Genomic DNA, 26503 nt, shown 5'->3' with positions numbered 1-26503 from the left:
CCATCGTACTTTCTCCAGAACTCCCGGGAGCAAGGTGATCGGGGGAAATGCATACAGTAGCCTGTAGCCTCGGCCACGTCTGTACCATGGTATCCAGACCCAGAGGTGCTGGATGTGTTCGGGAGTACCAGAGTGGTCACTGGGTTGACTCTCCCAAAGCAAATAGGTCGACTTCCGCTCGACCGAAATTTTTCCATAGGAGATCCACCACTTCTGGGTGGAGTCTCCACTCCCCGGGCCTCGGCCCCTGCCTCGACAGGGCGTCTGCTCCCTTTATACCCCAGGATGAAAGCTGGCTTCAGAGAGAGCAGCTTCCCTAGGGACCATAGGAGGATCCGACGAGCCAAGTAGTAAAGTTGGCAAGACCGCAGACCCCCCTGATGGTTTATATATAAGACCACTGCCGTGTTGTCCGTGCGGACCAACACGTGATGGCCTCTCTGGTCTGGGAGAAAGTGTTTTAATGCTAGAAACACCACCATCATCTCCAACCGATTTATGTGCCGGCCTGGTATGCAGAAAGGCTTTCACCATACCAGGTGCAAACTGCTGACAGCGCTTGTAAATCACCAATTGTCTTCAAAGAAGAGACGGCCAGGAGAAAGATAGTTTTAAGTGTCAAGAACTTGTCTGACACCTTCCAGGACCTCCCATAGACCCTGAGCTGAGCGACCACTCATGATCGCCCCCCAGCCCGTGAGGGAGGCATCTGTCGTAAGCATTACACGACGACCAGAAGTCCCCAGCACGGGTACCTGGGACAGGAACCAGGGATCTTTCCACATGGCCAGAGCACGAAGGCATTGCCGCGCGACTTTTGATCATGCGAAAGGGATTTCCCCTCGGAGAAAATCCCCTGGTCCTGAGCCACCACTGTAAGAGTCATATGTGCAGAAGGCCAAAAAGGTATGACGTTGGACGCAGCTGCCATAAGACCCAACAGTTTCTGGAACTGTTTTACAGTGAGTGACTGGCCTAACTTCACCCCTTTCACGGCTGCGAAGAGGAACTCACACGAGCAGGAAACAAATGTGCCTACATCATGGTGGAGTCCCAAACTACACCTAGATAAGTGGTAGTCTGAGCCGGAACTAGCACACTCTTTTTTTTTTTTTTTTTTGGCATTGAGCCTCAGCCCGAGCCTTTTCATGTGGTACAGAGCAGCATCTCGATGCTGAACTGCTAGTTGCTCTGATTGAGCTAGAATCCCTTTCTATGTAATTCAGTACGCGGATGCCCTGGAGTCTCAGTGGAGCCAGCACTGCATCCACGCACTTCGTGAATGTGCGGGGTGATAATAACAGGCCGAAAGGAAGAACCCTGTATTGGTAAGCTTTGCCCCCGAAAGCAAACCTGAGGAACTTCCTATGGGAAGGATGGATGGACACCTGAAAGTATGCCTCTCTCAGGTCTATCGCCACAAACCAGTCCTTGGACCTGATCTGTGGGATAATCTGTTTAAGTGTAAGCATCTTGAATTTGAGCTTTCGTATTGAGTGATTTAACACATGTAAATCTATGATAGGACACATCCTTCTTTGGAACAATGAAGTAGTGGCTGTAGAAGCCTGACAGCTTGCTGGGAGGAGGAACCCTTTCTATAGCTCCATTTCGCAAGAGTGTCATAACCTCTTGTTCCATAACCAGAGACTGCTTGGGGGTCACCACTATGGGAAAGACCCCATTGAATCTGGGCGGGCGAGACCCTGTAACCCTCTGATGAGCAGCATCTATTTTGATATATTCGGTAGAAGTTTCCATTCTACCATAAAATCTACTAAGGGAACCAGTCTCTCGAGACTGACCTCTGGTGTTTTTGAGCACTCGATTCAACGTTCTGGAGCGGCGCACCGGCAGAAAACAGACGAATCAAGTCATAACCGGCTCTCCTCGGAGAGTCGGTGGAGACCGTTGTGCCCTGACGCACACTGGGTGGCAGGGTTAGCATAACGGCCCCCTGAGGGCGCCAAAGGGGGACGGGTGTCAGATATTCTAACACAGGACCCCCTCCGGAGGGGGCTGCCCTCATGGATCCTGGCCCACAGATGTCAGGACCTCTTTGAAGCCTTCTTGGTGGTAATAACAGTCCGCAGATCTGTCCTACTTCACAAGGACTTCAGCTGTGTCACCTGTCCCGGTCCCCAAGCTTTCTGCGGGGGAGCAAGGGTGGTGACACCCTTTTCCTTTAAATTCCTCAGAATTTAATGTATTCAATGTTTCATTTAATCCTTAAATTAAATGCAGCCCAAAACAGTCAAAAATGACAGGCTGAATATATTAGAATACAAAGAGAATTATAGCTCGTAATAGTTTGCAAGGTATTATAGGGAAAGAGAGAAAGGGAAACTCCCGTCTACTCAGTTCCCTCCAGATATATATATTATGTATAAACATTATATACAATATATACTACGTGCACGCAATCTATGCGCAGCCTTGGCAAACGCAAGATCCGAGCGAGCCGTATATTTTTTATTGCACACTTAATCTACGCGCTGCCTCGGCAAACGCGAGATTCGAGCTATAGATTCCTTATTGCAGGCTTAATCCACGCGCTGCCTCGGCAAACGCGAGATCTAAGCCTCGTGTTAGACTTTTATTCCCTCGAGAATAAAGCCAACAGAAGTGGAGATAAAAACTCCCGCTAGTTCATTTCTTTTACACTCCGGGACATTTTTATGAATGAACCGTCAGCTGCTTTGTTTTTGAACTGACGTGCATGCTCCACTCCCTAACACGATGTGTGTGAGGTGGCGAGTCCTCAGATCGATATCACAATATCCACCTCCTCAGAGCTGGCATGTGAAATACCGGTGCCTCAACCCGGGGAACAAACCGCAGAGCGTGCTTCCACCTGGGAGATGGCACTGAACCTGGCAGGTAAGGGCAGAGAAAGGGCAACGCCCGTCTCTAACCCCTCTGTCAGATCCATTTGTGAACCCCACGAATGGCTTCTTTTCCGCGATCCGCGGGGAACACTGGAACACAGTATTCTGAGAGCGAGTTTCTTTTTTTTTTTTTTTTATAGTGCACACAGACGGCTCCCTCGAGAGCTGCCCAGGCTTACTCAACTCCCATTCAACTGCTGTTTCTCGCCATAATGCGTGTCTTTTTTTTATATATATATATATATATATATATATATATATATATATATATATATATATATATGGATTGGTGTGAGATACTCTTGTCCTCAGACAAAGATATTGTGACTTGTTTATATGAAATAAGACAAACAACACCAAATAAGACACACGATAACATAGAGCGCTTGCTGAAGACACAGAAGCTACCGTGCTCTGCATCCGGGTGTGCTTTATAGTTTCCTGGTCCGTGATGTCAACCGTCTCTGACGTCTCGCTACGCGATTGGTTAGATACATGAGTGCTTCAGTGACGACATCACGCAGAAGGTTCCCAATGCGTTGTCACGCAGCGTCGATAGTTCCCACGAAAGGGAACAAATATTTTTCAGCAGTTTCATTATTATCAAAAGACTTTTCTGAGTAACTAAAATTTATTGTTGAGAAAGGGACCAAGTATCTTACTGAAAATATGCATTTTATAATCACTATGCAATGAAAATATATTTAAACTACTTTGGTTTTGTCCATGACAAGGTGGACATATTTTGTGGTTTGCTTGTGCATTGTCTGCTTACAGTTAATTTACAAAAAGTGCTTGACCAACATGCAATTCTAACAGCCTAAGGTCTCCTTAATACAACAAATATCCCAGCTAACACAGTTTCGTTGTGACGACATAACTGGACTGGACCATATTTGTTGTAGCGACATACCAAATAACGTTCTAGGGATGTAACTTTGTGATTCCCATATTCGTCGTGGCAACGTTATAGTGGTGCACTGCAAAAAATGCTGTTCTTACTTAGAATTTTTGTCTTGTTTCCAGTCCAAATATCTAAAAATTCTTAGATCAAGAAGCATTTTCTTGACAAGTCAAAATTTTTTTCTTGTTTTTAGGAAAAATAAGTCAAAATTAAGTGAGTTTTTCCTTAAAACAAACTAAATAATCTGCCAATGGGGTAAGCAAAATAATCTTAATCCAAACTGAAAACAAGTTTATATATCTTATTTTTGGTTTGAAATAAGATTATTTTGCTTACCCCATTGGCAGATTATTTTGCTTGTTTCAAAGAAAAACTCACTTAATTTTGACTTATTTTTCCTGAAAACAAGAAAATAATTTTTCTTGAAAATGCTAGAAAATGCTTCTTGATTTAATAACTTTAAAATATTTTGACTAGAAACAAGACCAAACCTCTAAGTAAGAACAGCATTTTTTGCAGTGTATACGTCTCTGTAATGTGAGGAGTACGTCTCAACGACCAAACTGGCACGCTGTAAAAACGTAACCGGATCGGCTCATATTAGCCGCAGCGACGTTCCAAATAACGTTCTAGGGACGTAACTTTGTGATTCCCATATTCGTCGTGGCGACGTTATAGTGGTACGTCTCTGTAACGTGAGGAGTACTTCTCAACGACCAAACTGGCACGCTGTAAAAACGAAACCGGATCGGCTCATATTAGTCGCAGCGACGTTCCAAATAACGTTCTAGGGATGTAATTTTGTGATTCCCATATTCGTCGTGGCGACCTTATAGCGGTACGTCGCTGGAACGTGACAGTAACGTCTAAACGACCAAACTGGCACGTTGTAAAAACTAGGGCTGCAACGATTAATCGCGATTGATCGTTTGCAAAATAAAAGTCTGTATTTACGTAATATATATGTGTGTGTTCTGCGTATAATAATTATGTATATATAAATACACACACATTCATGTATATATGTAAGAAAAAGGTTATATTTATATATAAAATATTTATGTTTATATGTAATATAATATATATATAAATATATATATTTATAATAAATGCATATATTTATAAACTTTATACCTGTGTGTATTTATATATACATAATTATTATACACAGAACACACACATATATATTACGTAAACAAAGACTTTTATTTTGCAAACGATTAATCGCGATTAATCGTTGCAGCCCTAGAAACGTTACTGGATCGACTCATATTAGTTGCAACAACGTCCCGAATAACGTTTCAGCAACGATACTTTGTGATTCCCATATTCGTTGTGGCGACGTTTTAGTGGTACGTTGCTGGAACGTAACAGGTACGCCCTAAAGACCAAAATACCACCTCAACCTTTATCTTAACTCTGCTTCTCGCCTTTACTCCAGGGAATGGAGATGTGCTCTGTCCATAATCTTGAAATCCATGCAGAACTGATAAACACTTCATTCTCTGCTATAAAACCTTAGAAATTCTAATTGTTATATTGAATTGTGTTGCTTTGGTTAATACATTTGCAGATCAAAATATGTAGTGGAAACCAATATAAACCCTCAAATTCTGATGGCTAGAAACACACTGCATCCATGAAATCATCAGCATTCCTAAGTGTCCTGTATGAGGCAATTGAAATGAGGTAATGTGCTTTAATACGGCTTTACTGCCAGACAATATCACAATTACCAAAGAAAAACAGTCCTTGAGCTTCTCAAAAGCTAAAAAAATCCAGAAGATGACATTTATAAAGAGTAAAAGATATGTATAAAGAACAATATAAAGATTTTTTTAGCATTTCTTCAAATAATAGTTTGGCCCACCCTAAAAATACATGTACAGTATTTGTTCAAGAAAATGAACATGTGGACTTTCTCAGGAAGAATTTGAGATCTCTCATTACCGTGTCCTCAGCTGTGTAGAACACTCTTTCCAACGGTGTTGCAGAGGAAGATGATGGAGAGCTGTGAGAGAAGAGGAAGAGTGTCTTTCTCAGTACTGTAGTCTAGACCTTTAAAGGAGTACTGTCTAACATCAACACATAATGGACCACAGTGGTCTGTCTTCTCTCTTATTCTTTGTTTCCTTTCCTGCCTTGTTTGCAGTAGATGGACAGTGCCCCTCTTTAAGCCTGGACAGCACAAAAGGCTTAGGGTCGAACATCTCCAATGGGGGTGCATTAATGTCAACGAACAAGACAGCTGAGAGACTTCTGACCCTTAGGCGATTTCTTGTCTTACTGGCTGTATCATTCATGGAGGAAAACCCTCGTTCACACTCTGCTGAAGTTGCTAGATATGTTTGGCTTGCAACTATCAATCTTCTTAAGGTCTTCCCACTTTGATCCTCTTGCAGTTTCCAGGAACGGAAATCTTCAACAGCCTCTCTGGTTGGTTCATCCTTTGCAAGTTCATGTATCTCCTTCTCCCCATACAAGATCAGTTCATTCCTTGTTTTGGGCCAGTTGTGAGGGTCTAATGGACGACTTGACAGGTTGTCGATCACTGCCTGAAAGAACTGAAGCTGATTGACCTTCTCTGTGCTTTCCTTCAGGGCTACTCCCTTAAAGGTTCCCTCCATCAAAGATTCTTTTGCTTCTCTCATTGACATTCCCCCATGTGTCTTCATGGCATCCAAAACCTCCATTGTCAGTCTAATGTCCCGGCTGGCATCTGTTAGGGAGGTACTCCTCTTCTGAAATGTGTATATATAAAGGAGATTGTTAGATTTGTGTGACATGAAGTATCAATCTATCCATAAATGCATGCTACAATCTATAGCGTTGTTAAACCACCATAGAACCCATGTTATACTGTACAAAACATGAATAGGTACTCACTTGCAGTTTCAGTGAAAGGCTTTTAAGTTCCTGAAGCACATATCTCATGGTGGCTAGGTCTGTAACAAAGCCTGTGCTGGTCAGTCTGTTCAGCATCCCAGTGTACTTCTTTCGCTCAGCGTCAGTGTACATGCGATCTTCGGATGCTGTTCTCATCTGCTGTGCAAGAGCTGGGAAATCCTTCCAGACTGCCTGCACTGTGCTGTAACTGCTGGCAACCCAGCGGATGGTAAATATTTTCCCGATTTTTAGCAGGCTGATATGGACCGCAGAGGCAGCTTCAGACAGGAGCCGTGCATTCTTGGTAGACTGGTGATACATTGTGTACAACTTTGATATAAAATGTTCAAAGTGGTTACATCCTGTTACACATTTGAGGGAATTGTGAACTTCCAGCTCTAGTTTACGTGCAAGGCAATGCACACTCTTAAGTGAAGGGAAATCTTTCTTTAACCTTACAAAGAGGCCACTGTCTTTGTCTTTACACTGTCTTTTGGGTCTTTACAAAGACCCATTGTTCTTTATTTTAGATATCACAGTTTTTTTCATCTTAACAGCTGTTGGAAATCTCAGAAGCATAGACCAGGAGACTTTGGGATCTCTTGAAGCAGAAGTTACTCTTTATTGAGAAACACGCTGTGCGTCGCTGTGGTCATCCAAAATCTAACTAAAGCAGTGACTTGGTAGTTCATATACATTCAAGGGGGAGGGATACATAGAGTAGAGGTGTGGACAATCTAAACAAAGGATGCAAATGCAGTACAGGAATCAGATCATTGCTTTCATTTCCCAGCCATGATCTAATCAGCATAACTGTATCATTCAAATGCATAGGTGCTAATCCAATCAGTCTGGCAGTATCACCTATACCTTTACATTATCATAGACACAAAAGCACGGCTGTATCTTGAGCTTGTCCTGCCAAATGGTCAGGATGTAGGATCTGCAGATTTTAAACAGATTCTTAAATTTGTAATTCCACAGTTCCCCCTTTGAGAGTTCTAATAACTCTCACATAATACAAATTTAAACCTTCTTAAATCCCTTCTATAACATATGTTTGTTAACATAAGTTCCATCTTCCAGTCATGCAACTTGTAACAGTTACAGGCACATACATCTTATTCTGTGTCGTGTCCAACATTTACATAAGTGTTGTTCTTTAACCCTCTGGAGTCTGAGGCTGATTTGGGGCCTGGAGAACTTTTGACATGCCCTGACATTTGTGCTTTTTTCAGTTGTTCATAAACATATTAATGGAAAAAGTGTCATTACACTGTATTCAGCACAAACTAGGCTACAATAATATGTGAGGAACATGTATGTACATGTTTGTGTTTTTGAAGGAATAACATTTATGCGTGGTTGTTGAAAAAACAAAAAACTTAAGTCACTGAAATAAGGCCAAAAAAAGTATAATAAATCTGTGTTCATAAGACTTTAGGGTATTGGAGGTTGTAGACTAGAGTTTTTGCTTCAAAATTATGTAAAAATTATGCTGCCTACTCCTTCATATTTAACAATATATTGATTTAGTTTTTGTAAGACACTTTTTGCCAAGAAACACAGTATGCAAGGAGGCGTGAATCACCACTGAAAATGGGCCATTCTCACCTGAGAAGACAAAAGAATTGGATAGTAATGAGCTGAAATGACTTGCATATTAATGAGGCATTTCAGTCAGGTAGGCTGTGAAAAAAACCTTCTGTGATGTCTCAAGCTCATTATGATATATGAAACATACAGAAAAATATTATTACAATATAAAGTAATGGTTTTATATTATACTTTAAAATATAATGTATTTCTGTGATGCAAAGAGTCTGAATATAGGCTTTTAGTTTAAAAGCATGCACATTTGGAGAAATATTGGATTCTCATATGCTTATGTCAATTTTCTATACAGAGGAGTTATTTTTATTTAATATTCACTGTCATTACTATGAGCGCTGGTGTTTTCAATTCATCCTTGAAGTCGGAGGGCGCTCTGTGCATTTTAGTCCACAAATTCATCTAAAAGAAGAAGAGGCTATTCCATGAATGGAGTTTCCAATACATACAGCAGCAGGAGGGCGCTAAAGAAACAAAAACTCATCTAAACTTCATCTGTAGAAGACAAGTAAACAGGAAGTAACTGCATGTCTTCTAGAGATCGCTAACCATGACTTTTACATCCAGATAAACACTTTTCAAGACAATAAATACACGATTGAGATAATAAATGCATGTATTGACTGAATTAGCGTCTGAATAGCGCTGGCTCCGTGGGCGTGGCCGCATTAGCAGATAGTGAGCTGAATCACGGATTTCTGACATGGCTCTCTTTTCATACAGATTACATAAACAAAGAAGGTTTGTTTTCGATTTGACTTACATGATTTAAAACCTGACATCTTAACGTTTTTTTAGACATAAGTGTAATTTTTTTTGTCATTAGTATTCACTAAGTTACAGTTCATTTTCTGAGAACTATCAGATTGGAGTTCGTTCAGAGGGAGAGGAGAAATCACGCATCATGTTAGTTTTCTTTATTTTACAAAAAGCACAAAATTCTGTTTTTACTCTGAGTGTACACAAATGAAAGAAGATATTCCACAGATTAAAATGGTGTATAACTCTTAATTGTATGTGCAACATTGACGGAGTATTTTGAGTCTCTTTCACACTGATAAGAAAAAAACCACGGTGGTATCGCCGGCGATACCGTCAGACCTCAGAGTGTTAACTTGAGTATACTGTTGACACACATATACAATGCAGGGTGGTAACATGTTGTATTAACTACATGATGACACAGAAAAACCATGTAGCATAAGCGTGGAAGTCCTAAAAGTCCATGGCGCCTGAATATCTGTGGAGTCTGTTCCCGGGAGAGTCCATTTCCATGTTTGTCCCAAGATGATTATTTGTCATCGTGCAACTCTGAGTTGCTCTAATGAGTCCGTCATCATGAAGGTTGTTCATGGTTATCTGAGGTGATGCTTTACACCAAGTGTTGCTTTAGACGTCATGGCATATACACATACCTGCACACAAGAAAACAAAGAAAAAGCAGACCAGCAGTATTCATGCATAGACTTTAATATGTTACACCTCTGATGATCCTATAGTTTTTCTGTCTAACTCTGATCATCATAAACTTCTAGTGATCGTATAGTGGTTTTGTTCTTCTTTTTCTTAACCTAGTCTTAATCAATTTGACACCTATAGACCAGTAAGGTGGGGATAAACTGAGAGAGGGGGAAACCTATGAGGAAGTCTTCACCACAGGGTTTAGCCCCCGATGCCTTATGCACTTCGGTTCTTCCCTGGGCTCCTCACTGGTCTGTGTGTCCTATTCTCTCCCTGTAGTTAATTTGCAAACTTTACTGTGCTACATCTCTATCTTCCATTGAAACATCAGTCATAGCAGACATCATAACCCATTGAGGATGGACAAGTGAATGGAGTGTGCTGTAGCATAACATTTAAGGCTGTGAGTGTACTTAACCTGTGTCCCCAAATGGTGGAAGTGATAGTCAACTTTCTTTTGTTCAGAATGAGTCTTTAAGCTTTCTTGTAAATGACTGGGGAAATTAAGCACTCACAGCCCAAATGGTTAGCATGTCAGCAAGCTGCTGCTCCAAGAGTTTGGAGAAGAGGGGAGGGGCAGTTTCAATGTAGCAAGTAGACTGAGTAGGAGCTGAGTAAAGCTGTTCATTTCTTTAAATGTCTTTTTGTTTTTCCTACACTCTTTCATCAAATGTCCAGGTTTACCACAGTAATGACATCTGCCTTCTCTGTTAGGACATTTACGATTCTGTCGATTCTCTGTGTTGACCTTAAAGGATGCTGCTGAGGGTACGGAGGAAGGGCGAGGAGGATTCAGTCTCCTTGCCCCCCTCAGGAATCTGACGATCAGATCGTGTTTCCCCAGGGACTTACCCTCAACTGCATGGTGATGTGCGGCAATAGCGGCAACATACACCTTGAGGGTGGAGGGAGACCGCCTTCGCTCCAACCCATCTTGCAGAAAGGAAAGCACGGATCCGACCGAACATGATCGGGGGTCCTCTCGGCGAGAGGCGCACCATTCGACGAACAGGTTCCACTTCAACACATAGAGATTCCTAGTGGAAGGAGCTCTAGCGGAAGTGATGGTGTCTACGACCGCTTGCGGGAGATCACTCAGAACCTCCGCATCCCGTCCAGGGACCACACGTGGAGGTTCCACAGATCTGGAAGCGGGTGCCACAGGGTGCCCCGTCTCTGAGTCAGGGGGTCCTTCCTCAGAGGAATCAGCCAGGGAGGTGCTGTCGCGAGGAGAATGAGGTCTGAGAACCAGGTCCGAGTGGGCCAGTACGGAGCCACTAACAGAACCTGCTCCCCGTCCTCCCTGACCTTGCACATGAGTTGTGCGAGAAGGCTCACAGGGGGAAACGCATATTTGCGCAGACCCGGGGGCCAGCTGTGTGCCAGGGCATCCGTGCCGAGCGTGCCGCCGGTCAGGGAATAAAACCACTGGCAGAGGGCAGTTTCCGGGGAGGCAAACAGGACTACCTGGGCCTCGCCGAAATGCTGCCAAATCAGCTGGACCGCCTGGGGGTGGAGCCGCCACTCGCCCGCAAGTGGATGCTGACGTGACAGCTCGTCGGCTGCACGGTTGACTCCACAACAAGAGATGGCGGGCGAGTTGCGACATGCGACGGAAGTGTAGACCACCTTAACGGTTGGTGTACGCAACGGCCGCAGTGCTGTGTGAGCGGACTAGAACGTGCTTGCCTGACAACAGCTTCTTGAAGCGGGCCAGTGCAAGACGAACCGCTAGCAACTCGAGGCAATTGGTATGCCAATGCAGCTGAGGCCCCGTCCAAAGACCTGTCACTGCATGCCCGTTGTACGTGGCCCCCCATCCCGTGGCAGAGGCATCTGTGGAGACCACAGCATGCCTGGACACTCGTTCGAGGGGTACTCCGGCCCACAGGAACGAAGGGTCCAACCACCGGACAAGGGTGCGCAGGGCAGCTCGGTGTCACGGGGACACGGAGCGTGCCGCACTGCCACGCCCATCTCGGGACCCGGCCGCGGAGCCAGTGTTGAAGCGGTCTCATATGAAGCAATCCGAGCGGCGTTACCGCGGCTGCAGATGCCATATGCCCCAGGAGCCTCTGAAAATCTTTCAGTGGAGCCGCTGTCCTGCGCTTGAGCGAGCTCAGGCAGTTCAACACCGACTGGACGCACGCCTCGGTGAGACGCGCAGTCCGTGCGACCGAGTCTAGCTCGAGACCGAGACAAGAGATCCTCTGCCCGGGGGCAAGTTTGCTCTTGTCCCAGTTAAGCTGAAGACCCAACCGGCTGGGAGCTACAACCATGTTGGGTAGGACTTTGTACTGACATGCCCAACCCTCGAACGCAGACCGACCTAGGAAGGGTCTGTGTCGAGGCAGAATCGAGACATGAAAGTACGCGTCCTTGTCTGACATGTCATGCGTCCTTGGCATGACATGTCTGATAGCCTCAGCCTGCTTCTGTGCAGCGGAGAACTGTTGGGCACAGCTCTCCACCGCGTCGCCGAAAAGGCCGACCGGAGACACGGGGGAATCCAGGAACCAATGTTTGTCGGTCTCCCTCATATCTGCCAAGGTCAGCCAGAGGTGGCGTTGCTGGACTACCAGAGTAGACATCGCCTGGCCAACAGAACGCGCTGTCACCTTCGTTGCCCGGAGGGCAAGGTCAGTGGCAGCGCGCAGCTCCCCAAGCAGCTGTTGGTCAGGACCTTCCTGGGGCATCTGCGACAGCGCTTTTGCCTGATAGACCTGCAAAAGGGCCATCGCGTGCAGGGCAGAGGCAGCCTGCCCACAGGCACTGTAAGCTTTCTCAGTCAGACCGGCTGAGAATTCACAGGCCTGGGACGGGAGACGCGGCTCACCGCGCCAGCCAGCGGCCGTTGGACACAACTGCATCGCAACAGACCGCTCAACTGGCGGGATCCTCGCGTACCCCCTGGCTACCCCGCTGTCCAGGGAGGTGAAGGCGGACGAGGGACCAGGCCCTGTACGAGCCCCATACGGAGCTTGCCAAGACCTGGTCACCTCATCGTGTACTTCCGGGAAGAAAGGCATTGGGGCGGGACGCTGGATTTGACCAGCGCGACCCCCCCCAAGTACCAATCGTCCAACCGAGATGGGCTGGGACAGGGTGGATGCAGCGATCGACATCTGATCCGCCGCCGGCACACCAAAGGTAACGGCTGGACAGTCCGTAGAGGGCCCAGCGGAAACCAACGGTGGCACGATGGGTTGCGGTGCTGATGAGGCGGCAGGGGCCCGAGGAGCGTTTCCGCTCGGCGGGGAAGCCCTGACCGTAATCCTCAGGTCACCCTTCCTATACAGCGCCGTACCATCATTCCGGTTCCCGGGGCCGGAAAAAACGGTCGTACGCGGCATAGGAGAGGGGACCCCCGCTTCCTGAGACTTCAGGAAGGAGAGTCTCGACCTCAGCACCGCGATAGTCATGTTCACGCAATGGGAACATGAACCATCCACAAAAGCTGCTTCAGCGTGCAGAATGCCCAAACACGAGATGCAGCGATTGTGCCCATCAGCAGGGACCAGGGAACGACCACACCCATCAACGCACAGACGAAATGACATACTGTCAGGGTTCGTCTGTAAAGCTCTTTTAGAAGGGGAAGTCGGGGAGTCACGTGATGCGCGCAAGGTAGTTAGACGTTACCAGGAGAGCTCTCTAGAAATCGTTTAATATCTTTTTGATACAAACACTGAAACGTCCCCCAATAGTGATTAAAGTCTGTCTGGTACTTGTGAGCAACCGGGAATGATCGACCGAAACCAAGGAAAGATGAACATAGAACCGCCGAAACTGAGAGAAAGTCTCCGCAAAATGGCGCCGAGGGTAATGTCTCTGAGGGGGAAAGTTCAGCGGGGGTTATCGCCGCCGCGCTGAAAGAGTTTTGCGAGATCATTGGGAGTGTTAAGCAGGAGCTGATCTCTCAAATGTCAGACCTTCGCAACTCCATTCAGGGATCAATTGACACCTTGACCGTGTCAGTTTCATCTATGCAAGGCCAGATCTCTGTGGCTGAACAAAGGATAAGCGATGTGGAAGACACAGTTTCGGGAAATGAGAAGTCCCTCAGTCTCCTAAAAAAAGACAACGAGGTTCTCAGAAATAAGTTGGAATATATGGAAAATTACAACAGACGAAATAATATCCGCCTGATTGGATTGAGTGAAGGAGTTGAAGGTCGTGACACGGTCGAATTCCTTAAGACATGGCTACCGAGAGTTTTGGGAGAAGATAACTTTGGCGCTCCACTTGACATCGAATGCGCCCACCGCATTCCGGCGGCGCGAATCTCGGGGAGGGCCCCACGGCCCATCCTAATTCGACTTCTGAAATTCCAGGACCGCGAAAGTATCCTACGTATCGCCCGAGATAAAGCTCCAATTTCCGTTGATGGGAAGAGAGTGTAAGTTTCTTTCCGGATTTTTCATCGGACGTGATAACGCGGAGAAGAGAAATGATCCCAGCACTCAAGGCTTTAAAGGAGAAGAATGTCAATTGTCACCTCGTTTATCCCGCTCGCATTCGAATCCTTACGGAGGATGGTGGAACACGGTTTTGTCACACGCCGGACGAAGCATTCAAGTTTCTGTCGGAACATGCCTGAGAAGTTTGCTGGACGTGGCGGAGTCCGGTGCACTCCGGGACGGACAGATGGGGTTCATACCCCAAGTTGATTTGTTAGATGGTTGGGCGAGTGGCTTGTCGGCCTGATACTTTCGGAACTCTTTGGTCGCTCAGGATTTTATTTGAATTGGTATTTTGGTTTATTTTCCCCTCCTCATTTAAGGGGTTGCAGCGGGTGTCCGCATTATAATAATAATGATTATTATTATTATTATTGTTGTTGTTATTATCTTTTCTATCACTTAAATTTTTTGTTGTGGGTCTTCATCTGTTTACGGGCGGACTATTAGTTTTGGATTTGAACTTAAACGTTTGGGGATTTATTCTTATAATTACTATTGCATCAGTGTGTTTATATGTATAAAGAGAGCTCGTGGTTAGCCTTTCATTTTTCTTTGGAAAGAAGCTCGAGCTAATCGTTTCTCAACGGATTTCTTTTTTCTCTCTCTGCTGCTGTATAGTTCTGGTTCAGCAGCTATGTTAGAATTTCTCTGTTTATACATGTTTTCTTTTATTTTGATTATTTTGTTTTCTGAAAGATACATGTTAACATTTCAAATCGGTGGTTATGAGGGCATTTTATATGATGTTTTGGATGTTATAGATATTAGATGATAAAGCCTTTGAAATTTGTGTCATTTAATATAAAGGGCCTACATAGTCCAGTTAAAAGAAAAAGAGTCTATATGTATCTTAAGAAATTGGGGGCAGAAATAGTTTTCCTGCAGGAAACACATTTAACAGACTTGGAGCATAAAAAATTAAAAAGGGACTGGGTAGGCCAAGTGTTTGCTTCCTCGTTTAATTCTAAGTCAAGGGGAACGGCTATACTGATAAATAAAAATATCCCTTTTACAGTTACAAAATCGATATTCGACCCCTCAGGAAGATATGTAATGATACAGGGGCATATGTACTCTGAACCGTGGACAATGTTAAATATATATGCTCCAAACATTGATGATCACTTATTTATACAAAATGTTTTTCTTCAAATCGCTCAGTCATCAGGCTCACTTTTGGTAGGTGGAGACTTTAATTTTTGTTTGGACAATGTACTTGATAGATCTTCATCTAAACCTTTACCTCTTTCTAAAGCAGCCAAATCCACCACTGCTTTTATGAAAGATTTAAATTTTATTGAGCGACCATTCTCCCCTTGTAATGTCATTGGTTATCCCAGAGAAAATAAGACAGACTTATAGGTGGAGACTAAATCCTATTCTTCTTAAACAATCTGATTTCCACAAATTTATTAGAGAACAAATCGATATTTTTACTTCTACAAACAAACCTTCCTGCTCCAATAGCTTTATATTATGGGATACTTTAAAGGCTTATCTTAGGGGTCAATGTATTGCATATACTAAGGGATTAACAAAAGAAAAATTTCCAAATTGAATGAGCTAGAATCTGAAATCTCAGCACTTGAAAAAATATATCATAAAGATCAGAATAAGGTGGTTTATCGGGAATTGCTCAGCAAAAAAATTGAATATAATAAATTGAACACCTACCAGGCAGAGAGAGCTATTATTAATTCAAATCAGCGTTATTATGAGCTTGGCGAGAAAGCGCACAAAGTCTTGGCCTGGCAATTAAAACGAGATGAACAGAAACGAACGATAAACGCAATAGATGTTGGTAATGCAGATACATATAACCCTGTAGAGATTAATGATGCATTTAAGCGCTATTATACAGAGTTATATACTTCTCAGGCTAGTATAGATCATTTCCAAATGGATTCTTTCCTATCCTCAGTCCACTTACCTTGTCTTTTGGAGGAGGATAGGTTTAGTCTGGATCAACCTTTCTCTGCCTCTGAGTTGATTGAAGCTATTCGTCTATTGCCTAATAATAAGTCTCCGGGTGAGGATGGCTTCCCATCTGAATTTTATAAAGAATTTAAAGATTTGTTGGTACCCTATTTGATCGAAGTGCTTAAACAGTCAAGGACGGACAAATGTTTTCCAGACTCCTTCTCCAATGCAATAATTTCTGTATTATATAAGAAAGGTAAAGATCCACTGAAATGCGCCTCCTATAGGCCAATTTCACTTCTTAATGTGGATTATAAATTAGTTACAAAAATGATAACCAAGAGATTAGAAACTCATCTTCCACTGTTGATAAACCCAGATCAAACTGGTTTTATAATTGAAACACTATCAGCAAATAATCTGAGGAGATTTTTCAATGTCATCTATATTGCTAAAGAAAAGCGCGTACAGGGAGTAGCTGTTTCCCTCGATGCCGAAAAGGCTTTTGATCGAGTAGAATGGTCGTATCTTTTTGAAGTGCTGAAAAAATTTGGATTTGGAGATGCATATATTGACTTAATTAAGTCACTTTATAAATCTCCCAAAGCAAAAATTGTTACTAATGGAATTATTTCGGATGCATTCCCCTTATATAGAGGATGCAGACAAGGTTGTCCCCTAAGCCCAGCTCTCTTTGTGCTGGCTATCGAGCCCTTAGCCGAGGCTATAAGATGTAACCCTGATATAAAAGGCTTTGAAATTGGCCCCGAAATACATAAAATATCATTGTTTGCTGATGATATTCTTTTATTTCTTACTAACCCCATAGATTCTTTATCTAATTTACAGAATGTGTTACAATCATATAGTACTTTCTCTGGATATAAAGTTAATATCGACAAAAGTGTTATTTTGCCATTATCAGAGTTTGATTTTACTGCACTAGATAGTTTTTCCTTCAATTGCTCACCTACTGGTATTAAATATTTGGGTATACAGGTGGATGGCAATTTAAAGAATCTTTATAGTCTCAATCTGGCTAGTCTTTTAGAGAAGGTTGGTAGAGATTTAACAAATTGGATGGATCTACCACTCACATTGCTTGGAAGAATAAATGCAGTCAAAATGAATGTTTTGCCCAAATTTTTATACATGTTTCAATCTCTTCCTATATTAATTCCTAATTCTTTTTTCAGTTCTCTTAATGGGTTAATAAGATCATTTATTTGGCACCGTAAAACTCCTAGGGTCAGTCTTGATAAACTGGCTTTATATTATAATCAAGGAGGATTGAGATTTCCCAATTTTAAATTGTATTATTGGGCAGCCCAATCTAGGTATCTGGCCCAGATGTTTGCCGTTACCCCCTTTCCCTCCTGGCTTTCTATAGAGAATTCTGAAATAAAAGAAGAGATCCCTGCCAATATTTTATATACGCGGGACGACAAATTGATCAAAAGTAAAACGAATAACCCCATGATTATTCATTCAGTTCGGACCTGGTATAAACTGAGATTGATGATGGGACAGGATAATTTCTTTCCCCAAAGACACCTTTATGGGGAAACAGATTGCTACCTATGTGCAACCAAAACAAAAATTTTAAGATATGGGCAAATAAGGGAATTACACATTTGGAGCATTGTTTCGATAAAGGAGTTTTAATGTCGTTTGAACAGTTAAAAATTAAGTATAATTTGAGTAATAAAGAATTCTTTAGTTATCTACAACTACGTGATTGTTTAAGGGTCAAAGTTAAAACCTTTCCTAAGATACCTGATTTGACATGTATTGAACAAATCTGCTATTCAGATAAACCACTATATAAAACCATCTCTAGAACTTACGAAGCCCTGATTTCAAATCAAACTTTAGATGACCCTGACAAATCTAGAGGTAGATGGGAGCAGGATCTGGGGGTAAGAATTGATGGGGACCTGTGGGGTCAACTGTGTAAAGATGGGGTCACCTCAACCTTGAATTCTAGGTATAGACTAATTCAATTTAATTTTTTACACCAGCTTTACTACACTCCATCTAGATTACATAAATTTAATATCAGTATTTCACCCCTTTGCTTCAGATGTGGTACAGAAGAAGGAACATTTTTGCATTCTACCTGGTTGTGTCCTAAAGTGAAGGTGTTTTGGGCGAAAGTATGTGAAAGTATATCACGGATTCATGGAATTGATTTTCCAGTGGATCCTGAGGTGTGTTTATTAGGTAATTTGACCAACTCTGACCTCCGAAATAGTCATGCTATTAAACTTACAGAAATTTTGTTAATAATAGCCAAAAAATGTATAGCTTTGAAATGGAAAGCAGACTATGATGTGCCAATTGGACTGTGGTTGTCAGAGGTTTGCAGTTGTGTACCTTTAGAGAAGGTTACATATTCAGTGAGGGGCAGGGGTGATGTATTTTATAAAATTTGGAATCCCTTTTTGAATTATATAAATACAGTGCCACATGACTTGATTTGATAATTGTTGTTTTTCTAACTGTTTTACATGTATCTTTTTTTTTTTTTTTTTTTTTTTTTGTGTGTGAAATTTACTGTTTATTTTTGGTTTATTTTTCTCTTTTGTGTTTTGTCAGATGTTTGTTGTTTGTTATATTTGAAAAAAGCAAAATAAAATTTTCAAAAAAAAAAAAGAAGGGGAAGTCAACTCACTCGTGCTGAAGCACCCAGGGAGCGACGCGATGTGTCAGGTACACCACTCCCTGACACACCGAGGAACCGGCCCAAATCGCTACACACACACACTCTTTGTGTTGCTGTGAAAACAGCAGTTTTAGAGCTTATAGCTCAGCTCCTCGGACACTCGCGACCTCGCTGAACGTGCCCTCTTCACCAGCACCGTTAGCTCGCTGTAAATCCTCTTCTGAGGCAACGTTTTAGAATAAAACAAACAAAGAAAGGAGTCTTCTAAACAGGACACCAGTGAATGGCTCCGAAGCGAAAGACAGAGTGCGATTGCATCTGCTTCCTATTTATGTACACCTGACGGGGGCGGTGCGCATTATGCAAATATCGCACGTCAATTCCATTGGCTTGTTTTAGTTTACACGAAGATGATAGGGCTCTCTAAGCGATATCCCAATTCGTCGGTCACTACTGACGTACGTCGAATGTGACCGACTGAAAGGGAACAAAATTTTCTTGGGGGAGCATGCCCCCGAAACCCCCTAGCACAAACGGGATTGAATGTAAAGTTTTGTGTCTCGTTGTTCTATTCAAAAAAAAAAATAAAAAATGCAGAATATAAGATGGAAAATATTTAATAGATGATTTGTCAATGTAACGAAGTGGGACTGAGGCAGAGATCGATTTGCAAGCTTTTATTCAAAGTGAGCATAGTCGTACAGGCTGGGTCGATCAGGGGCAAACAAGAACAGCAAGGAAACAGGCAGAGTCGTAGTCAGAGTACAGGCAGTAGATCGAGGCAGGCGGATATCATTCACAGGTCGGTATACAAGGCAATAGTCAGGACAGGCAGCAACGGGTCAATAAACAGGAATAGGCAAGATCAAACACGGGCAGACAGGAAACACAGAAACGCTCAGAAATGACACACTGGGAAATCAAGACTTCGCGGTGAGGTGGTGTGTGTGACAGTCCTTAATAGTCCAGGTAATGAGCTGCAGCTGGGTGTGGTGATCAGTGATTAGTGTGAAGTGTGTGCAGGTGAGTGACAGAGAGGATGATGGGAGATGTAGTCCAGGAACAATGACAGGAACAGACGGTGATCATGACATAATGCCCCCCTCCCGGAAGGCGCGTCCTCGCGACGTGAAGGAACAGCTAGGGAGGGGGGGGTGGGTGCATTGGAGGTTTAACGGCAGACGGGGACGGAATCTCCAATGCAGCCCCAGGGATTCAGGCAGCCACGGTGGGTCAGGTGGCTCAGGCGGCCATGGCAGGTCAGATGGCCTGTGCAGCCACAGTAGGTCAGATGGTTCAGGCAACCACAGCTGGTCATGTGACTCTGACGGCCACGGTAGATCAGGTGGCTCGGGCGACCACGGCAGGTCAGGTGGCTCGGGCAACCACGGCAGGTCAGGTGGCTTGGGCAGCCGCAGCAATGAGTCCATGAATGGCCCAAGTGGGCTACAGTCCATAAATGGCCCTGACAACAGTGACTGGGCAGGGTCCCCACCCACTAGCTCCCCACCCACTAGCTCCCCACCCACTAGCTCCCCACCCCTAGGTATACTGCCCCCCCCCAAAAAGTTCTTGGGGATTTCAGCGGGGCCCGTCGCAGGTTCGTGGGCAAGGAGTTCGGGTGGCGCCGGCAGGGCCAGGCGTGTGGGTGAAGCCGGCAGAGCGAGGAGCTCGGGTGGCGCCGGCAGGGCGAGGAGCTCGGGTGGCGCCGGCAGGGCGAGGAGCTCGGGTGGCGCCGGCAGGGCGAGGAGCTCGGGTGGCGCCGGCAGGGCGAGGAGCTCGGGTGGCGCCGGCAGGGCGAGGAGCTCGGGTGGCGCCGGCAGGGCGAGGAGCTCGGGTGGCGCCGGCAGGGCGAGGAGCTCGGGTGGCGCCGGCAGGGCGAGGAGCTCGGGTGGCGCCGGCAGGGCGAGGAGCACGGGTGGCGCCGGCAGAGCGAGACACCTGGGCGCAGTGGGAGAGACCTCTGGACCCCCAACGGCCTCTTGAAAGGCTTCTGAGCCTTGAGGAAAGAAAGAAGCCTTCTTCCTCCTTCTCCTCCTCTTCCGAGGGTGAGGTGATGGTTCACCGGTTGGAGTGGATTCTGGAGCGGACTCAGTGGCTGGAACGTCCCCTGCATCCTTACGCACCGCAGGGGCTGCCATCTTGCCCGTGGGCACTGGCAAGGCAGCCACTTTGTCCATCGCGTCCGGGACGCTTGAGAGCGTTGCAACCGGCGAACTTGAGAGCGTTGCAACCGGCGAACTTGAGAGCGTTGCAACCGGCGAACTTGAGAGCGTTGCAACCGGCGAACTTGAGAGCGTTGCAACCGGCGAACTTGAGAGCGTTGCAACCGGCGAACTTGAGAGCGTTGCAACCGGCGAACTTGAGAGCGTTGCAACCGGCGAACTTGAGAGCGTTGCAACCGGCGAACTTGAGAGCGTTGCAACCGGCGAACTTGAGAGCGTTGCAACCGGCGAACTTGAGAGCGTTGCAACCGGCGAACTTGAGAGCGAAGCGTCCGGCAGGCTTGAGAGCGAAGCGTCCGGCAGGCTTGAGAGCGAAGCGGCCGGCTGGCTTGAGAGCGAAGCGGCCGGCTGGCTTGAGAGCGAAGCGTCCGGCTGGCTTGAGAGCGAAGCGGCCGGCTGGCTTGAGAGCGAAGCGTCCGGCTGGCTTGAGAGCGAAGCGTCCGGCTGGCTTGAGAGCGAAGCGTCCGGCTGGCTTGAGAGCGAAGCGTCCGGCTGGCTTGAGAGCGAAGCGTCCGGCAGGCTTGAGAGCGAAGCGGCCGGCTGGCTTGAGAATGAAGTGGCTGGTGGATGCTTAGGGATGCCAGCCGCTCGAGCTGAAGTCATCGGCGGATCTGCCACACTGCAACGCAGTCCTCTCCGCTCCCTGACTGATCTAGAGACGTGACGTGACTCTGGGCGATCAGCGGCGACGTGACGTTGCTCTGGGCGATCAGCGAAGGCGTGACGTTGCTCTGGGCGATCAGCGAAGGCGTGACGTTGCTCTGGGCGATCAGCGAAGGCGTGACGTTGCTCTGGGCGATCAGCGAAGGCGTGACGTTGCTCTGGGCGATCAGCGAAGGCGTGACGTTGCTCTGGGCGATCAGCGAAGGCGTGACGTTGCTCTGGGCGATCAGCGAAGGCGTGACGTTGCTCTGGGCGATCAGCGAAGGCGTGACGTTGCTCATGAAGATCAACTATGTTTTGACTTGGTGTTGTTGTGATGGTAGCCACCATTTTGTGAGTGTCCATAGGTGTGGCAGCCATTACATAATTCACCGTGGTGTCGCATTTCTCTGCGACACCCACAGTAAATGGAGAGCCCACAGTTAATAACGCATAATCCATAAAACCGCTGAGTGATAAACGTGGTCCTTCTTGTCGTAGTTTATTTTGGAGTGGCTGGTTAACGCCATCACAAAAAAAGTCTATCAAGACACAGTCAGGCAAATCTGAATAGTAAGCAATATCCAGAAACTTCTGAATATGGTCCTCCAGGGTACAGTTACCTTGACGAAGTCGGATGAGACGTATTGCGGGGTCCATGTTGAGACTGGAAACGCTCACAGAAGCTGCTGGATCTGGGTATGGCGAAGTCTTCTGTAACGAAGTGGGACTGAGGCAGAGATCCATTTGCAAGCTTTTATTCAAAGTGAGCAAAGTGAGCATAGTCGTACAGGCTGGGTCGATCAGGGGCAAACAAGAACAGCAAGGAAACAGGCAGAGTCGTAGTCAGAGTACAGGCAGTAGATCGAGGCAGGCGGATATCATTCACAGGTCGGTATACAAGGCAAGAGTCAGGACAGGCAGCAACGGGTCAATAAACAGGAATAGGCAAGATCAAACACGGGCAGACAGGAAACACAGAAACGCTCAGAAATGACACACTGGGAAATCAAGACTTCGCGGTGAGGTGGTGTGTGTGACAGTCCTTAATAGTCCAGGTAATGAGCTGCAGCTGGGTGTGGTGATCAGTGATTAGTGTGAAGTGTGTGCAGGTGAGTGACAGAGAGGATGATGGGAGATGTAGTCCAGGAACAATGACAGGAACAGACGGTGATCATGACAGTCAACATAATATATAACAATACAATATAAATGGAATAATTTTACCTCAAAATCCAACAATTTGACACAAAATGATAACCGCAAATCCACGTTTCTCTGCTGGAGTCCTGTTTCTGTAAATTGCACCGATCCATTTGCTTCTTTTTGTCTGTAGCTTTCAGCAGATTTTAAATATATAACTTACCTCGGGAATACCTCATTATGTATTTGTAGCCTACTGAGTCATTTTGATAGTAGGCTAATATAGCTAATATACACTTACATACACTTACACTTATATACACTGTGTTTCCTTCATTTTTTGCGGCTCCAGACAGATTTGTTTTTTGTTTTTTTGGTCCAATATGGCTCTTTGAACATTTTGGGTTGCCGACCCCTGCCCTAGGGTGACCACATTTGAAGTGAGAGAAATATCTGGAGAAATACATGTTTACCTCAGATTTCATTCGTTAGAAGGTCAGAAAATGTTGTTTGCTAGGGGGGTACGGGAGCATGCTCCCCTAGAAAATTTAGATTTCCCTGGTGTACATGTGCATTTTTAAGATGTTTTAAGGCCAACAAATTGGATAACAATAGCTTTAAAACCATGTGGAAAAACCAACTATGGAAAATCCAGCCCTGCCTAGTGCCTCTGCATAGAAAATAATAAACAAAGTACAAGCATATATAAATGCAATAGAACAAAAATACATGTGAAATAAAGCAGTGCTTTTGGTTTTTCAGGTAAATTAACTGTATTAAGTTACAGACATCGAATAATCAAATGTAAAATAACACTGCCTTAACTGTATACATTAAATATGATTCATATAATTAATACAGTTTATCTTTAGCTACAAAAGTGTTTTTTCTCTTTCTCTTTTGTTGTTTGATTAACTTTGGTGACACAAACAGCTGCAGGTATATTGGGTTGCTTTCCCTTTAAGACAAATGCATGTATCTAAAGCCACATTCCAGGCAACCCGTAACCCGTGATTTTCCAACCTTCTACCCATGAGCACTGCACAACCTTCTATCCAAGTGCACTGGAACGGCAGTCAAACCCGTGACTTCCCACCTGTGAACTCGCATTAGATCGATGTACTCCCAGTTCCGAGCTCTGACGTCACATAGCCCGGGAAACAACAATGGCAGCCCCTACAGATAATATTGCAGTGTTTATGCAAGTGGTACACGTTGAAAAATTGATTTTAGGACAATATAACGTTGCAATAAAATTAAAAATCTAGCAACAATTCCTTGCGCTCAGGAAACCTGGAACGCAGCATAATACCGGGAATGACACGCATCCGTTTTCTTTCTCTGACTGCGTTTACGGGGAAACTCGTTGAGACGGGCACTTTGACTTATTTTTTCGAGCACATCGTTAATTTTTTTTCGTTCAAACACAACTAGGTTAGAAAGACAAGGGAATTCGGCGTTCACAAACTTTACGTGCTGTCTGCGACTGTGTGGCTCTGTGCGCCGACAGACAGAGCAGTCTACATTTGGATGTTTAACATAAATATATAGCCTACTGATACAGCAAAGACAATGTCGGCAGTATTGACGGCAAAATAGGCTACAGCATATTTCGTTCTGTATTGACGGAGTTTTTTTAAGCAGAATTTGATGAGAATTTGATGCAGTTGCAGATACCATAGAGAGTTAAAGAAACACTAGGCGGGAGGCGCCGAAAAGCGCGCTGTTTTTGCATCCCTGATATCTACAATTTCCCCCAACAACAGCCATGTTATCACATAAGCACAATTTACCCTTGAAAAAAGTCGGTGATCTTTCTTTTTCCTCTTTTTCTCTCCATGTGCAGGATTCTAAATTAAGAAAAATAATATTAGCCAGGGGCGCCGTTGGCACGGGGGACAGGGGGGTCAGGACCCCCGCACTTTTGATAAGGGCTGCTTCAATTAGTCACACTATATCATCTTTTAGCTTAGGATATTTTCTTTCAAATGAGACCATTTTTATGTTTCTGTGAGCTTCCGTTCGTAAATAATCAGTTGTTTTGTCGCGGATGTGAACGGGAAATGCGCTCTCGAACGGAGAAACACGCGATCTCCAAACCATCGATCAAAGCGTGCTAACGTTTTAGGACAGGTCGATGGTATATAAATCATGCCTGAACGTTATCGTTTGTCAATCAAGCCAAACCGTGCATTCAGAAACCGAGAAATTGACACTTTAAGGTAAGGAGGCTGATCTCTCAGGTCCTTCGAGCTGGCTTGACTGAAGTTTTCGTGAGGATTTATAGTTTATGGACTGTTTTGATTTCGGTAATTACAGCTTGAAAGGCAAAAGCATTAATGGCATCTATAAAAGAGATATTTGAAATAGAAACGAAAGTGACATTGCCTCATCCAGTGGAGGACACACGAGAGGAGATCTGTGCGTTTCATTGGTATGTGTATAATGTAATACTTAATTTATTACAATGCTTATCAGTGGCGTGCACTTAGATCGTGAAAGTGAAAGTGCCTTTTGCAGGCGCATCGCTGTGCTCCCGTGTGAACGTGAGCTCCAGTCCATTACAATTTAGAGCGGTTAAGGCCCGGGTATACTTCATTTCCCGCGTTCCGTTCAGTGTCGCGTGAGCCTTTCAGAGAAACTCCTTTACGCGGAAAGACCATGGGAAAGACGCGTTCGGCGCATGCATATGTGCACCGCCCGTTGTCACAACAACCCCCCCCCCACCCCCCCACCACCACCACCACCCCCGGAACGCAGTTTGGTCCCCCTCACTTTGAAAATGTCTCCTGCGCCCCTGATATTAGCTTCCTAGATAGCTTACCAAGCTCTCATGTACTGTACATTCATGCTCAAATCACATTCACTTTAATCAAATCACAGACTTATTACAGAATTAAGTCCTGATTTATCTTTCGTAATCACTGACTGGACAAGTAGGTTGTTAAGCTAGCTTTGAATAACTAGTCTAGCTGCTAGGCCTGTTGTTAATTGGCAGATCATTTGGCTTCATACACATAAGTTACAGCAAGCAAGAAACGTTGACAAACGTACTCTTCTAATCATTACACTGGGTATCTAGTTAATGCAACTTTTGATATAGGAACTCGAACTCCTAATATTTTACTATAAGCAATTATGGAGATATAAACACAATCGAAGCCCTTACAGGATTTTCATTCAGGATTTCACTCTTTATGATGTCTCGTTTTGCCGCGTTTATCTAGTACGTGTCTGCGGGAGCACCACAACAACAATCTGCATAGGAACTCACTCGGCTAATAGCTGCCCTGATTGCTGCCTCGCTCTAGGAGATAAATTAATTACTGTTATAAAAACAAAATATCACTAAAACCTATAATTTTCACAATCATTTTTACTGTTAAAATATATTTGTCAGGGGCCCCCCCAAAATCCAAAAATGAATTCTTATGGGGGGGTCCCTAATGACTTATGGAGGGTCCAGGACCCTCCCAGACCCCCCTCATTTCGAACCCTGTTTCCAACTACTTGTAAATTGTGAGAAAATTGCAATTTTAACTAAGGCTCTGGGACAAGTGAGGAGTCGCCTGTCAATGGCGTTGGTTTCCGGTTTTATTTTGTAGAAACCATGGAAACACCAACAACGCTTTCGGCCCAAATGGCACACTCCGGACTTGTGGACTTCCTCAGAGTCCACACAATTTATTACAATG

The 26503-nt window shown here is 44.7% G+C and overlaps 2 pseudogenes; both read right to left on the bottom strand.

The window, feature by feature from the left end:
* LOC137005151 (uncharacterized) overlaps positions 1-26503 on the bottom strand; it is a 1346463-nt pseudogene that overhangs the window by 479375 nt on the left and 840585 nt on the right.
* On the bottom strand, positions 6025-20978 carry LOC137014130 (E3 SUMO-protein ligase KIAA1586-like; annotated as a pseudogene).

This window comes from Chanodichthys erythropterus, chromosome 3 (assembly GCF_024489055.1).
Source record: "Chanodichthys erythropterus isolate Z2021 chromosome 3, ASM2448905v1, whole genome shotgun sequence".
Taxonomy (NCBI): Eukaryota; Metazoa; Chordata; class Actinopteri; order Cypriniformes; family Xenocyprididae; genus Chanodichthys; species Chanodichthys erythropterus.
The sequence above is the reverse complement of the archived record's forward strand: the minus strand, read 5'-3'. Positions and strand labels throughout refer to the sequence as shown.